The sequence below is a fragment of the Oncorhynchus masou genome, chromosome 23 (genome assembly GCF_036934945.1).
Source record: "Oncorhynchus masou masou isolate Uvic2021 chromosome 23, UVic_Omas_1.1, whole genome shotgun sequence".
Classification (NCBI taxonomy): Eukaryota; Metazoa; Chordata; class Actinopteri; order Salmoniformes; family Salmonidae; genus Oncorhynchus; species Oncorhynchus masou.
The window spans coordinates 20472600-20484878 of NC_088234.1; positions in this window are offsets into that span (position 1 = coordinate 20472600).

Here is a 12279-nt window from a genome sequence, read left to right on the forward strand (position 1 = left end):
GTCTGGCTCAGCCAATCTGGCCTGGCTGGGGATGAGACGGCAGAGGACAGGGGGTTATGTATGACTCTGCCCTTCTGGGTCACTGAAGAGCAGTGGCGACGAGGGATGCAGACAATCCTAGATCCCTTGGATGTTGTATGTACTATGAAGACATGTTAAAGAACACTCTGGTGCCCTACCTAAACAGACAGTCCTGCAGAAAGGGGGAGGGGAAGGCAGAGAGGAGAAGAGGAGGGAGTTCTGTTCTCTCCCTAACATCTGCCAGTATGCTGGGCTGCTGTGACCGAGACACACTAGTGACTGAACACTCAGGATATTCACTGCACTCTAGGTATAATTGCCTCTACACTAGTCATTATCACAACACCGCTAACTGAATAGGATCAGATGCGTCTACTTGTATATGTGCCCGAGACCGTGCAGTGTTTAACGGCGTAGGATACAACAGCATTAACTTGTCTGTTACATTATTTGATGTAGACCCTTCTGTTTTGAGTTGTTTGATTGTTAATATCTGTTTGCATGTTTAGTCTTTTTAAATGCGGTCACCAGTCCAGTCTCCCCTGTTCTGTACAGGTGAAGTGGGCCCGTGTAACCTCACCCTTAGACATGGTTACCACCTGGCCTCATTCACTAACTGCAGACAGACCGCTGAAGTAGTCCTGGACACAACGTATCTCACTCAACAGGCACGTCCTGGTCACTGTCCTAATGTGTGACGTAACGGTCTCTACAGGTCAAATTGGATGTAATGGTAAATGGTCTCTGTTTCACCAAGCGGGCATAGTATGTCTCCCATAAATATTTAAAGCATGTACAGTATATAGGGATACAGTAAAACACTACTTAAAGCAAGGCGAGAGGATGTGGAAGTACTTCTGGCATAGATATCCCTAATCATTAAAACCAGTCAATGTAGACTACTACCACCCACTGTTTGCTTGTACTCTACAGTAGTAGCTCTATTTGACGAAGTCAACTTTGACAAAGCAATTTCACTTCAAAAGATTTTGAGGCATGACCAATTTCTTGCTCGACTCTCCAATTCCCTTCAGTAGGACTGTAATTACTGGCCGATTTAATTAATATGGGACGAGTGGGGGGGGGGGGGATGAAATCTTTCAACTATCGCTGTATTCAGAGATGCTGTGATAGGGAGGAAGAACACACTCTGTTTGTGATCTCAAACAGATGTTTGTTTCTACAACTGTATACTCCATCTCTTTCTCTCTCATGGGCTAACTTTCTCTCTTCTCTCTCGCTCTTCCTCTCTCTCACTCCCTTTTCCCTCTCTCCCGGGCCGTGGAAAGGGGAACGGCAGAAGACAAATTCTCCGCGCTGCGTTAGCATAGCCCCCCTCCAGAGAACAACGACAGGAATAATACACCACTGAAGAACGGAGTGGGGGGGGGGGGGTTGTTCAGTCGTTAGGGAAGCGGACAGAGAAACAGCGATGGCAGGTGTTTCCAACACCAGGTGGGACAGTCCAGTGGCTGAGCACCATGGTCTATATTGACGTATAAAGTTATACGGTAGAGAAGATGTAGTGAATTAGCTTTGGGTTCGGTCAAGTGACCTTGAGTTTGCCCAGGGAGAGTCACTTACTTGGGTAGTATTCACTAGGCACCAAACGGAAAAACAGGATGGGACTATATGTTTTCGGTTCCCGTTGCAGAACGTTTTTCTACGGTGTGCAATTATGAATACAACCCTGAAATCACCTCCAGTATTGTGAGGTTAGACTAGAGGAAGGGGGGGGGTAAAGGTGGGTAGACACCCAGGCGTAGTCTGGTGGCAGATCTGTTCGTGTTGTCTTGCCAACATTGCTATGTCAAGACAGCACAAACAGATCTGGGACCAGGCTAACCCAGGCCAGCCCTGGTGTAAAATGTGCCTGTGGAATGCCGCAGCAGCACCAGTAGTAGCAATCTCCTCTCTCTCGTTCTTCTCTCTGTCTCACCCCAGAAACTCTTAATACACCGGCTTCTATAATGGAGATTAATGCAGACTGGCAAAGGAACAGGTTCTCAGAGAGCGAGTGGATTTGGAGGGGAAATGGAGACAAGGATGAAGAATGGATAGAATTAGAAAAAGGAGATGGAGAAATGAAAGGAGCGTTGACCCTCAGGTGAAGAAACACAGTTGAAATAAACAACAACATCAACAAATAAATAATGAACAACTACAGAGAGAGTAATGGCACCGCTAGTGTCCCCAGATGACTCGAGTCCTATCGCCTGCAACACAGTGGTGACAACCTCCACTTAACACGCACACTCAGAAACACCACCAGTAATACATTTCATTCAATCAAATGTCATTAAAAACGCACAATGAAACTATAATTTGTGCATTTAATAAATTAAAAGTTTTGAAAAGTAAGATGAGTCCTGAAATAAACGAAGATAAGGAAATTATTACATTATTCTGGAAGCGACGTCACACACTTTGTTCGGAGGCCTTCCTTATTCTCCAATTCTCTGTCTCTCCTGTTTGTGAATCCCTTGTTCTCCTTGGAGAAGACCTTTTGGTCTCTCTGCTTCCGCCCTCTCAGTTTGATGTCGCCAGGCATCCCCTCGGCTCTCACAGAAGGGATGCGTTCAGCAGGATGTTTTGCAACGTTCAAATAGAAATGTGCTATGTAGATTAACATGGCTCTATTCATGGCATTTCTATCTGCAGTGTTCTACAACGTTCTACAACGTTTGGCTAACGGAACAGCCCCAAAACGACAACCTGCCCATGTGGTACTCAAGGCTAGAGTAAATGAAATATATAACATAATGTTGAACCCAGGTCTGACAAGAATAGACATCAGTACAGTATGAATGGGCCAGCTGTGGGGGATATAACACAGCATCATTTCTGGGTTATTATTCATCCTCGGATATTAACCTCTTAGAGGGCAGTAATTACCCTATAACCTGTTATCACCTCTCTGTGTTTATTTACCAGTTATTACCATGGTGATTATGGCAGGCGCTCACATCGATTGTACTGCTCGAGGAGTAGCTAGTCTGCAAGAGCAGACCCAATGGGCTTTGAACTTGAACTCACCACATTTGTGTAAACACAGACACAAATAGAAAAAAAGGAATGTCGGGACTTAAAGGACGTTGCGCTGCTTGCTTAGCGAGTACCACTTCCTCCTGATTCGGTTCACACCGAGGCTCAAACCCAGGACCTCTGCCTTGCACAGGTGACTGCTCTCCTGAAGCGTCTTACCAGTGTGCGCAAGGTGAAAGGCTAGCAATTTAGCGGTGCAAGTAGCAACACAAAATCAAAATCAAACTTTATTTGTCACATGCGCCGAATACAACAAGTCTAGACCTTACCGTGAAATACTGCAAGTCCTTAACCAACAGTGCAGTTCAAGAAGAGTTAAGACTGCATAAATACTCATTCTGAGTAGTAATAGAGTATCTACCCTTCATCTGTCTACCTCCCCTCCCTGTCTCTCACCTCTCTTTTTCTACTCTTTCTATCTCCCTTTGTACTGTTCTTCATGTACTTTATTTCTCTCTCTCGCTTGTCCCTTTCGTCCTCATGATGAGTAGGTCCAGTCTTGGTAATGTTGTCCATTAATAATTTGGGAGCAGTCCTGTGTTTATTATTGCACTTAGTTTAATGGGACCAGATTTTAAAGGGAGTGAGGAGTGTGTGTGTCGCCAGACGGCCACAGTTGGGAGATGATGGGATATCACTTATCCCCTCCCTCCCTCTCCTCCCCACCTCTAGCCCTCCCCCCATCAAAAGTACTACCTCAGTCTACTAACTAGAAGAATTGATTCTAAGAATGGCAACTCATTGAGAGGAATAAAAATCCATGCCGCGACTTGCCTACGTAAACATACACACGTGTGAGCACATACGCACGCAGGCACATACACATGCAGGAACACACACACGCACACACTGCTGAGTGAAATTAAAATGAGGCACGTGTTGATGGAAAATGGATTTCCTAATGGGACGCCCAATCTGCCTGTACAGTCAGTGTGTCGCTGGCACAGACTGTGTTTCTATCTATTGACATTGGGGACAGTGGAGGGTGAGAGGGAGGGAGGATTGGGGTGTGTGTTTGTGTGTTAAGTATTGTCTCCTGTCTACACTCCAGACAGACAAACAGGGTAAAGTGACAGCAGCGTAATTGTACTACCCCTCACCACTCACTCACACACCTCCAATCACAACAAGATCTCACGGCTTCACCAATTTGACTTCAGATTCAGATGTCAATATATCCACGTTTCTCCAAACGTCAAATTTTGAAGTGTTTTTGACGCCCTGGGTTGACTCCTGCTCAGCATCGTTCCATCAAATTTTTCAGTTGAGTTAAGGTTTGGGATAGAAAATAAAAATTAAATAAAAGATAAATGGAGTGTCTACCACTTGGCTTGAACACGCAACCTTTTGTTTCAGAGTCATGGAAGGGAAGGGAAAGGGGATACCTAGTCAGTTGTATAAATGAATGCATTCAACTGAAATGTGTTTTCTCTATTTAACCCAACCCTCTGAATCAGAGAGGTGGGGGGGGCTTGCCTAAATCGATGTCATCGGCCCCCGGGAGCAGTTGTTGTTGGGGATTGACTGCCTCGCTCAAGGGCAGAACAGAAGATGTTGCCACCATGCCAGCTCAGGATTCCTTCCAGCGATCTATTCAGTTACTAGTGCCCAACGCTCTTAACCGCTAGTCTACCTGCCACTCATCTGCCACCCCTGTCCACAACGTAAAACCCAAACCTACTTGATGGTAATAGCGCTCACAGTTGCCCCCTAGTGGCCAGTTTGGAAGGCATTTTTCCGATGTCCTCAAGACGTCCAATTTCGAAGTCATCTTGATGGATCTGCCTCCCCAATCCCAACACCCTCTCACCCCCCTTTTCAAATGGATTACTCCCTTTACTGGGCTAATGAATTAGGAATCATATTGTAAGGACATTTACTCCTGTCCTTTACTCCATTCTGACCTCTGTGATTGTTTACTGATTGTTTATTGTTCATTTCGTTTTTTCTCCTAGATATCTGAACTGCACACTGGAGAGGAGAGAAGTTCCCAATGGCCCCACATTATACTGGGAGGATGGTAAAGCTGTGAGTAAAATAAAGGTTTAACACACATATTACCCTGGCTGCTTTTGGACAATAAATTGCTAAGAAAGCTACTGTAATTAAAAAAACAGATGAAGACGAAAAATTGTCTGGGATTGTAGGAAATATAGAACAGTCGTGAGACAATTAATAGTGGAAACTGATGAGCGGAGGAGAGGTGTAGAGATGTGTACGTTCCTAATATTGCTTTCGTGTCAGGGCACTGGTGTGAATGTGTCATTTCAACACCAATCCAGTCAGGTGTGTGTGTGTCTTCATGCATCTTGCAGGTATTCTGATGTCATGCTTATAGCGAGACTACAGTAGATAAATAGAGAGGTTTTACTGCTAACCTTACAAAGCATTATATGGGGTGGCGCCTACCTATCTTTCCGATTTGGTCCTGCCGTACATACCTACACGTACGCTACGGTCACAAGACGCAGGGCTCCTAATTGTCTCTAGAATTTCTAAGCAAACAGCTGGAGGCAGGGCTTTCTCCTACAGAGCTCCACTTTTTATGGAATGGTCTGCCTAATGTCTCAGCCTCCAGTATTTATGCTGCAGTAGTTTGTGTCGGGGGGCTAGGGTCAGTTTGTTATATCTGGAGTACTTATCCTGTCTTATCCGGTGTCCTGTGTGAATTTCAGTGTGCTCTCTCTAATTCTCTCTTTCTTTCTCTCTCTTGGAGGACATGAGCCCTAGGACCATGCCTCAGGACTACATGGCATTAGGACTCCTTGCTGTCCCCAGTCCACCTGGCCGTGCTGCTGCTCCAGTTTCAACTGTTCTGCCTGCGGCTATGGAATCCTGACCTGTTCACCGGACGTGCTACCTGTCCCAGACCTGCTGTTTTCAACTCTCTAGAGACAGCAGGAGTGGTAGAGATACTCTTAATGATCGGCTATGAAAAGCCAACTGACATTTACTCCTGAGGTGCTGACTTGCTGCACCCTCGACAACTGTGATTATTATTATTTGACCATGCTGGTCATTTATGAACATTTGAACATCTTGGCCATGTTCTGTTATAATCTCCACCCGGCACAGCCAGAAGAGGACTGGCCGCCCCTCATAGCCTGGTTCCTCTCTAGGTTTCTTCCTAGGTTTTGGCCTTTCAGGGGAGTTTGTCCTAGCCCCTGTGCTTCTACACTGTTTGGGGTTTTAGGCTGGGTTTTTGTACAGCACTTTGAGATATCAGCTGATGTACGAAGGGCTATATAAATACATTTGATTTGATAAATACACCCTTGTTGCAAACATACAGCCCTTGCACATTACATCAGAGAGAAGACCAGACATGCATTGACACAGGGGTAGCTTAAGTGCAGAACCATGTTCCCACAAGGGTTCCACATATTTGTAGAACACGCACAACACACACTCATGCATGCACAACCACATGATCTCGCCACAGGACCACAGCCAAGGGTATAACACCTTCATCACGCTATAGGTTTCCTTCTAAAGGTCCAACATACAACACACGTACACCTTACCAGGAACCGTGCATATTGGTCACATACTGTGTCGTATTCATGGCTACATATAGGTGGATGAGAGAGTCCATCGGTGTCTATTAGAAAAGTGGATGTGTGGGTCAGTGCATAGATGGAGAGGGCTAGAGTGATGACTGGGCAAGAACACGGGGAGGAAAGGAACAGTGCTGGGCGGAGCTGCTGGCTTGTATGTCTTGGAAAAGATGGAGGGCAGAGCGGGAGGTTGGGAGGGGGAGGGCTGTCGGACAGAGTGGGAGGTTGGGTGGGAGGGATGGAGGGGCGCCGGGCAGAGCGGTTGGCTGGTGTTTCTCGTCTTTCACACAGTAGGATGAGTCATCTCACTCAGCACTGCACTGAGAATGAAACACAGAGGGGTGGAGACACCTGGAGAGAGAGAGAGAGAGCGAAAGAGATGGGAAAGGAGAGAGCGAGAGAGAGAGCGAGAACTACGGCAGTGGTACAGGACATTGTGTGCATGCCTATACATGTGTATGTGGGCATATGTGTGTGTATGACGGTGTGAAAGAGAATACACGACAGAGGTCTATGAAATCAGTCTGTACTACAGCATCTCTCTCTTTCCTCCATCCCACCATCCCTCCCTCCCTATACTCCATGTGACAGTGGAGGCGAAGCTGGAAGACTGTCAGAGCCAGCGGGAGGGCAGGGCAAGAATGGTACCTGTCACTCCCTATTCCCTCAGACATACATCTCCCCCTCTCCCCTGTCCCTCTCCACACACAGAAGGCCAGTCCTCAGATACACTGTTCCACTATACCCTAGGGCCTTCTACTTTCAGATCACAAACTGATGGAGAATACTGTAGCGTATTGAAGAGCGTACTGAGAAGCTAGACCAAACTGATGGAGAATACTGTAGTGTATTGAAGACCGTACTGAGGAACTAGTCCTTGAAGATGACTTGAAACACTCTGCTAGTGCACTCTTTACACACGACTGTGTTAGATCCCTGGTGAAATAGTAAAGGGTTAAAATAAGTTAGGAGGGAATACTTGTTCAAACAGTTTGAGTCAGAATGTCACATCTCCTATAGACTGACCAAATAAAAGGTCAAATCTCCTATAACCTCGGTTCACTACAGCGTTGGAGATCCATGTCTCAAGACAGGATTCGGTCTTTTATTTGGTGTGACACCCTTTTACGACAGAGGTCAATGGATGAATACGTTCCTCAATCAATCCCAAAGTCATTTGTGACCGTGCATGGCCCTTCAGCTCTTCAGCAACAGTGTCACAAGGGACTTCTGCATTAAATAACACATTTTGTGGGACAAAACCAAATTGTTAAATGAGTGACATAAATACAAAAATATCAATTTCAATAACAGCATCTGTTGTGAGAGACAAAATGAAACAATAGATCAGTGTAATAGAACAGCGATCAGGGTAGTGTAGTATTGAGCTGGGTTGAGTATTGGTAGCTTTGGTCTATTGAAGCCAGACAGAGAGAACCCATACACAAAGACATGCAGAGAGAGCACACACACACACACACACAGAAAGAGAGATGACCCCCCCCCTCCACACACACACAGAGAGAGAACCCACACACAAAGACAGAGAGAGTACCCACACACCAAGACCGAAAGAAAGAACCCACACACAAAGACACATAGAGAGAACCCACACACAAAGACAAATTGAGAGAGAACCAACACACAAAGACAGTGAGAGAGAACCAACACACAAAGACACAGAGAGAGAACCAACACACAAAGACACAGAGAGTGAACCAACACAGAAAGACACAGAGAGAGAGAGAGAGAGAGAGAGAGAGAACCCACATACAAAGACACAGAGAGAGAGAGAACCAACACACAAAGAGAGCCAGAGAACCCATACAAAGACAAAGAGGCAGAGAGAGAACCCACACACAAAGACACAGACATAATTTAGCAATTTATCAGTTTGTTTTTCTGCTCAAGATCCGCAGGCGGGCTGGCAGTACTGATGAAGATTTAGGAGCTTAACCCAGGTGTGTGTACGTGTGTGCATGCACATTTCTGTGTGTTTGCGTCTAAGAGTGTGCTTGTGTGTCCCTCTGTGTGTGTCTGTGCATTTGTGTGTTTCTGTCTGTGTATTTTTGTCTCTGTGTGTGTCTCTGTCCATCTTTCTGTGTGTGTGCCTGTCCATCTCTGCCTGTGTGTCTGTCTCTGTGTGTGTATCTCTCTCTCTCTCTGTGTATGCCTGTCCATCTCTGTGTGTGTGTCTGTCTCTGTGTGTGTCTCTGTCCATCTTTCTGTGTGTGTGCCTGTCCGTCTCTGTGTGTGTGTCTGTCTCTGTGTGTGTATCTCTCTCTCTCTCTGTGTGTATGCCTGTCCGTCTCTGTGTGTGTGTCTGTCTCTGTGTGTTTGTCTCTGTCCGTCTCTGTGTGTGTTTCCTGAGCGCTGCTCACTGGTGTGATGGATGCTCACACTGGGGTGGCAGATGTCACACTCACAACTTATGAAGTTATCGTCTATCAAACAGCCAGGGAGACCTTGGGGATGGCTGTCGTGTGTACAGGAGTGTGTGTGTGTGTGTACAGGAGTGTGTGTGTGTGTGTGTGTACAGGAGTGTGTGTGTGTGTGGATCGGTATTGGAAGCCACACTCCCAAAGGCAGTGTCAGGACTAGATTAGTATGATTGGGTAAGAATTACATCACAGGGGGAACACACCGTCCTTGGGATGCGTGTGTGAGTGTGAGGCAGGGGGTGTCAGTTTTGGTAATGTGCCGATTCATCTCATGAGTAATTTTCACAAGAGGAAGAGGGGGGGGAGTCCATGGAAGATTGTGTATGCCCAAACGTGTATGTGTGTCAGTGCGTGTGCATGTCTGTGTGCATGTCTGTGTGCATGTGAACCATATGTGTTTGTGTATGTATATGCGTCTATGATCGCTTGAGTGTATGTGAAAATGTGCGCATGTGTAAGGTCAATGGAAACGTCTGGAAGCCTCCGAGGGTCTCAGTCAGTCATAGCAGTGGTCTGTGTTGATAGCTGCTGATACACAGTGACCTCTACAGAGATACACCCTATGTTCCCTAAAGCACCGGGTAACACTGAAGGTACATACAGTTGAAGTCAAGAAGTTTAAATACACTTAGGTTCGAGTCAAACTCGTTTTTCAACCACGCCACAAATGTCTTGTTAACAAACTATAGTTTCTACTTTTGTGCATGACACAAGTAATTTTGCCAACATTTGTTTACAGACAGATTATTCCACTTAATTCACTGTATCACAATTCCAGTTTACACACACAAAGTTGACTGTGCCTTTAAACAGCTTGGAAAATTCCATAAAATGATGTCATGGCTTTAGAAGCCTCTGATAGGCGAATTGACATCATCTGAGTCAATTGGAGGTGGACCTGTGGATGTATTTCAAGGCCTACCTTCAAACTCAGTGCCTCTTTGATTGACATCATAGGACAATCAAAAGAAATCAGCCAAAGCCTGAAAAAAATTGTAGACCTCCACAAGTCTGGTTCATCTTTGGGAGCAATTTCCAAATGCCTGAAGATACCACGTTCATCTGTACAGACAATAGTACGCAAGTATAAACACCATGGGACCACACAGCCGGTTTACCGCTCAGGAAGGAGAAGAGTTCTGTCTGCCAGACTATGATTTGCAACTGCACATGGGGACAAAGATCATGCTTTTGGGAGAAATGTCCCCTGGTCTGATGAAACAAAAATAGTTTGGCCGTAATGACCATCGTTATGTTTGGAACAAAAAGGGGGAGGCTTGCAAGCCGAAGAACACCATCCCAACCATGAAGCACGGGGGTGGCCATCACAAAGGCCTGACCTCATCCTATAGAAAATCTGTGGGCAGAACTGAAAAAGCATGTGCGAGCAAGGAGACCTACAAACCTGACTCAGTTACACCAGCTCTGTCAGGAGGAATGTGCCAAAATTCACCCAACTTATTGTGGGAAGCTTGTGGAAGGCTACCTGACACATCAAAGACTGCAAAGGATTTTGCTGTTACTACAAACATACTCTATCACTGCTGAACCCCGATGAAGGTTACATGTCGAAACCAAAATATGCCGGTTTTTGAATGTAAAGTATTCTACAACTTTCGCTGATATCCTCCATTTTCTAACACAAATACACAAATACATCCAGTGTGACTTCTGTAACTATGAAATAACTCACTCTTCTCTAACATTGCTGGACCTTAATGAATGTTATATGTTTTTATGCTATATATTTTCTAGCGATCTTCCATTGTCCTTTTAACCTCTAATGACTCCCCATCCCGCATGACGGAGCGTAATCATCGCCTGACACTAATTAGCATAACACAACGGACATAAATATTCCTAGAAAATATTCCTATTCATGAAAATCACAAATGAAATATATTGAGACACAGCTTAGCCTTTTGTTAATCACCCTGTCATCTCAGATTTTCAAAATATGCTTTACAGCCAAAGCTAGACAAGCATTTTTGTAAGTTTACCGATAGCCTAGCATAGCATTTTATGCAGCTAGCAGCAGGTAACTTGGTCACGGAAATCAGAAAAGCAATCTAATTAAATTGTTTACCTTTGATGAGCTTTGGATGTTTTCACTCACGAGACTCCCAGTTAGATAGCAAATGTTCATTTTTTTCCAAAAAGATAATTTTTGTAGGCGAAATAGCTCCGTTTGTTCTTCACGTTTGGCTGAGAAATCTGGAAAGTTAATTTGTTGAATTTCTTTCCTTCTCAATGCGTTTGAGCAAATCAGCTGTGTTGTGACAAGGTAGGGGTGGTATACAGAAGATAGCCCTATTTGGTAAAAGACCAGGTCCATATTATGGCAAGAACAGCTCAAATAAGCAAAGAGAAATGACAGTCCATCATTACTATAAGACATGAAGGTCAGCCAATGTGGAACATTTCAAGAACTTTGAACGTTTCTTCAAGTGCAGTCGCAAAAACCATCAAGTGCTATGATGAAACTTTCTCTCACAAGGATCGTCACAGGAACGGAAGACCCAGAGTTGCCTCTGCTGTATAAGATACGTTTATTAGAGTCAACTGCACTTCATATTGCAGCCCAAATAAATGCTTCACAGAGTTCAAGTAACAGACACATCTCAACATCAACTGTTCAGAAGAGACTCGTCAAGCAGGCTTTCAAGGTTGAATTGCTGCAACGAAACCACTACTAAAGGACACCAATAAGAAGAAGACTTGCTTGGGCCAAGAAACACAAGCAATGGACATCAGACCGGTGGAAATCTGTCCTTTGGTCTGATGAGTCCAAATTTGAGATTTTGGATTCCAACTGCAGTGTCTTTGTGAGATGCTGAATTGGTGAACGGATGATCGCCGCATGTAGTTCCCACCGTGAAGCATGGAGGAGGAGGTGTGATGGTGTGTGTGGGGGGGGGGGGGCTTTGCTGATGACACTATATGTGATTGACTTTGGAATTCAAGGCACACTTAACCGGCATGGCTACCACAGCATTCTGCAGCGATACGTCATCCTATATGGTTTGCGCTTAGTGGGACTATCAATTGTTTTAGGACAGGACAATGACACATAACACACCTCCAGGCTGTGTCAGGGCTATTTGACCAAGAAGGAGAGTGATGGAGTGCTGCATCAGATGAGCTGGCCTCCACAGTCACCCGACCTCAGCCCAATTTAGATGGTTTAGGATGAGTTGAGTGAAGGAAAAGCAGCC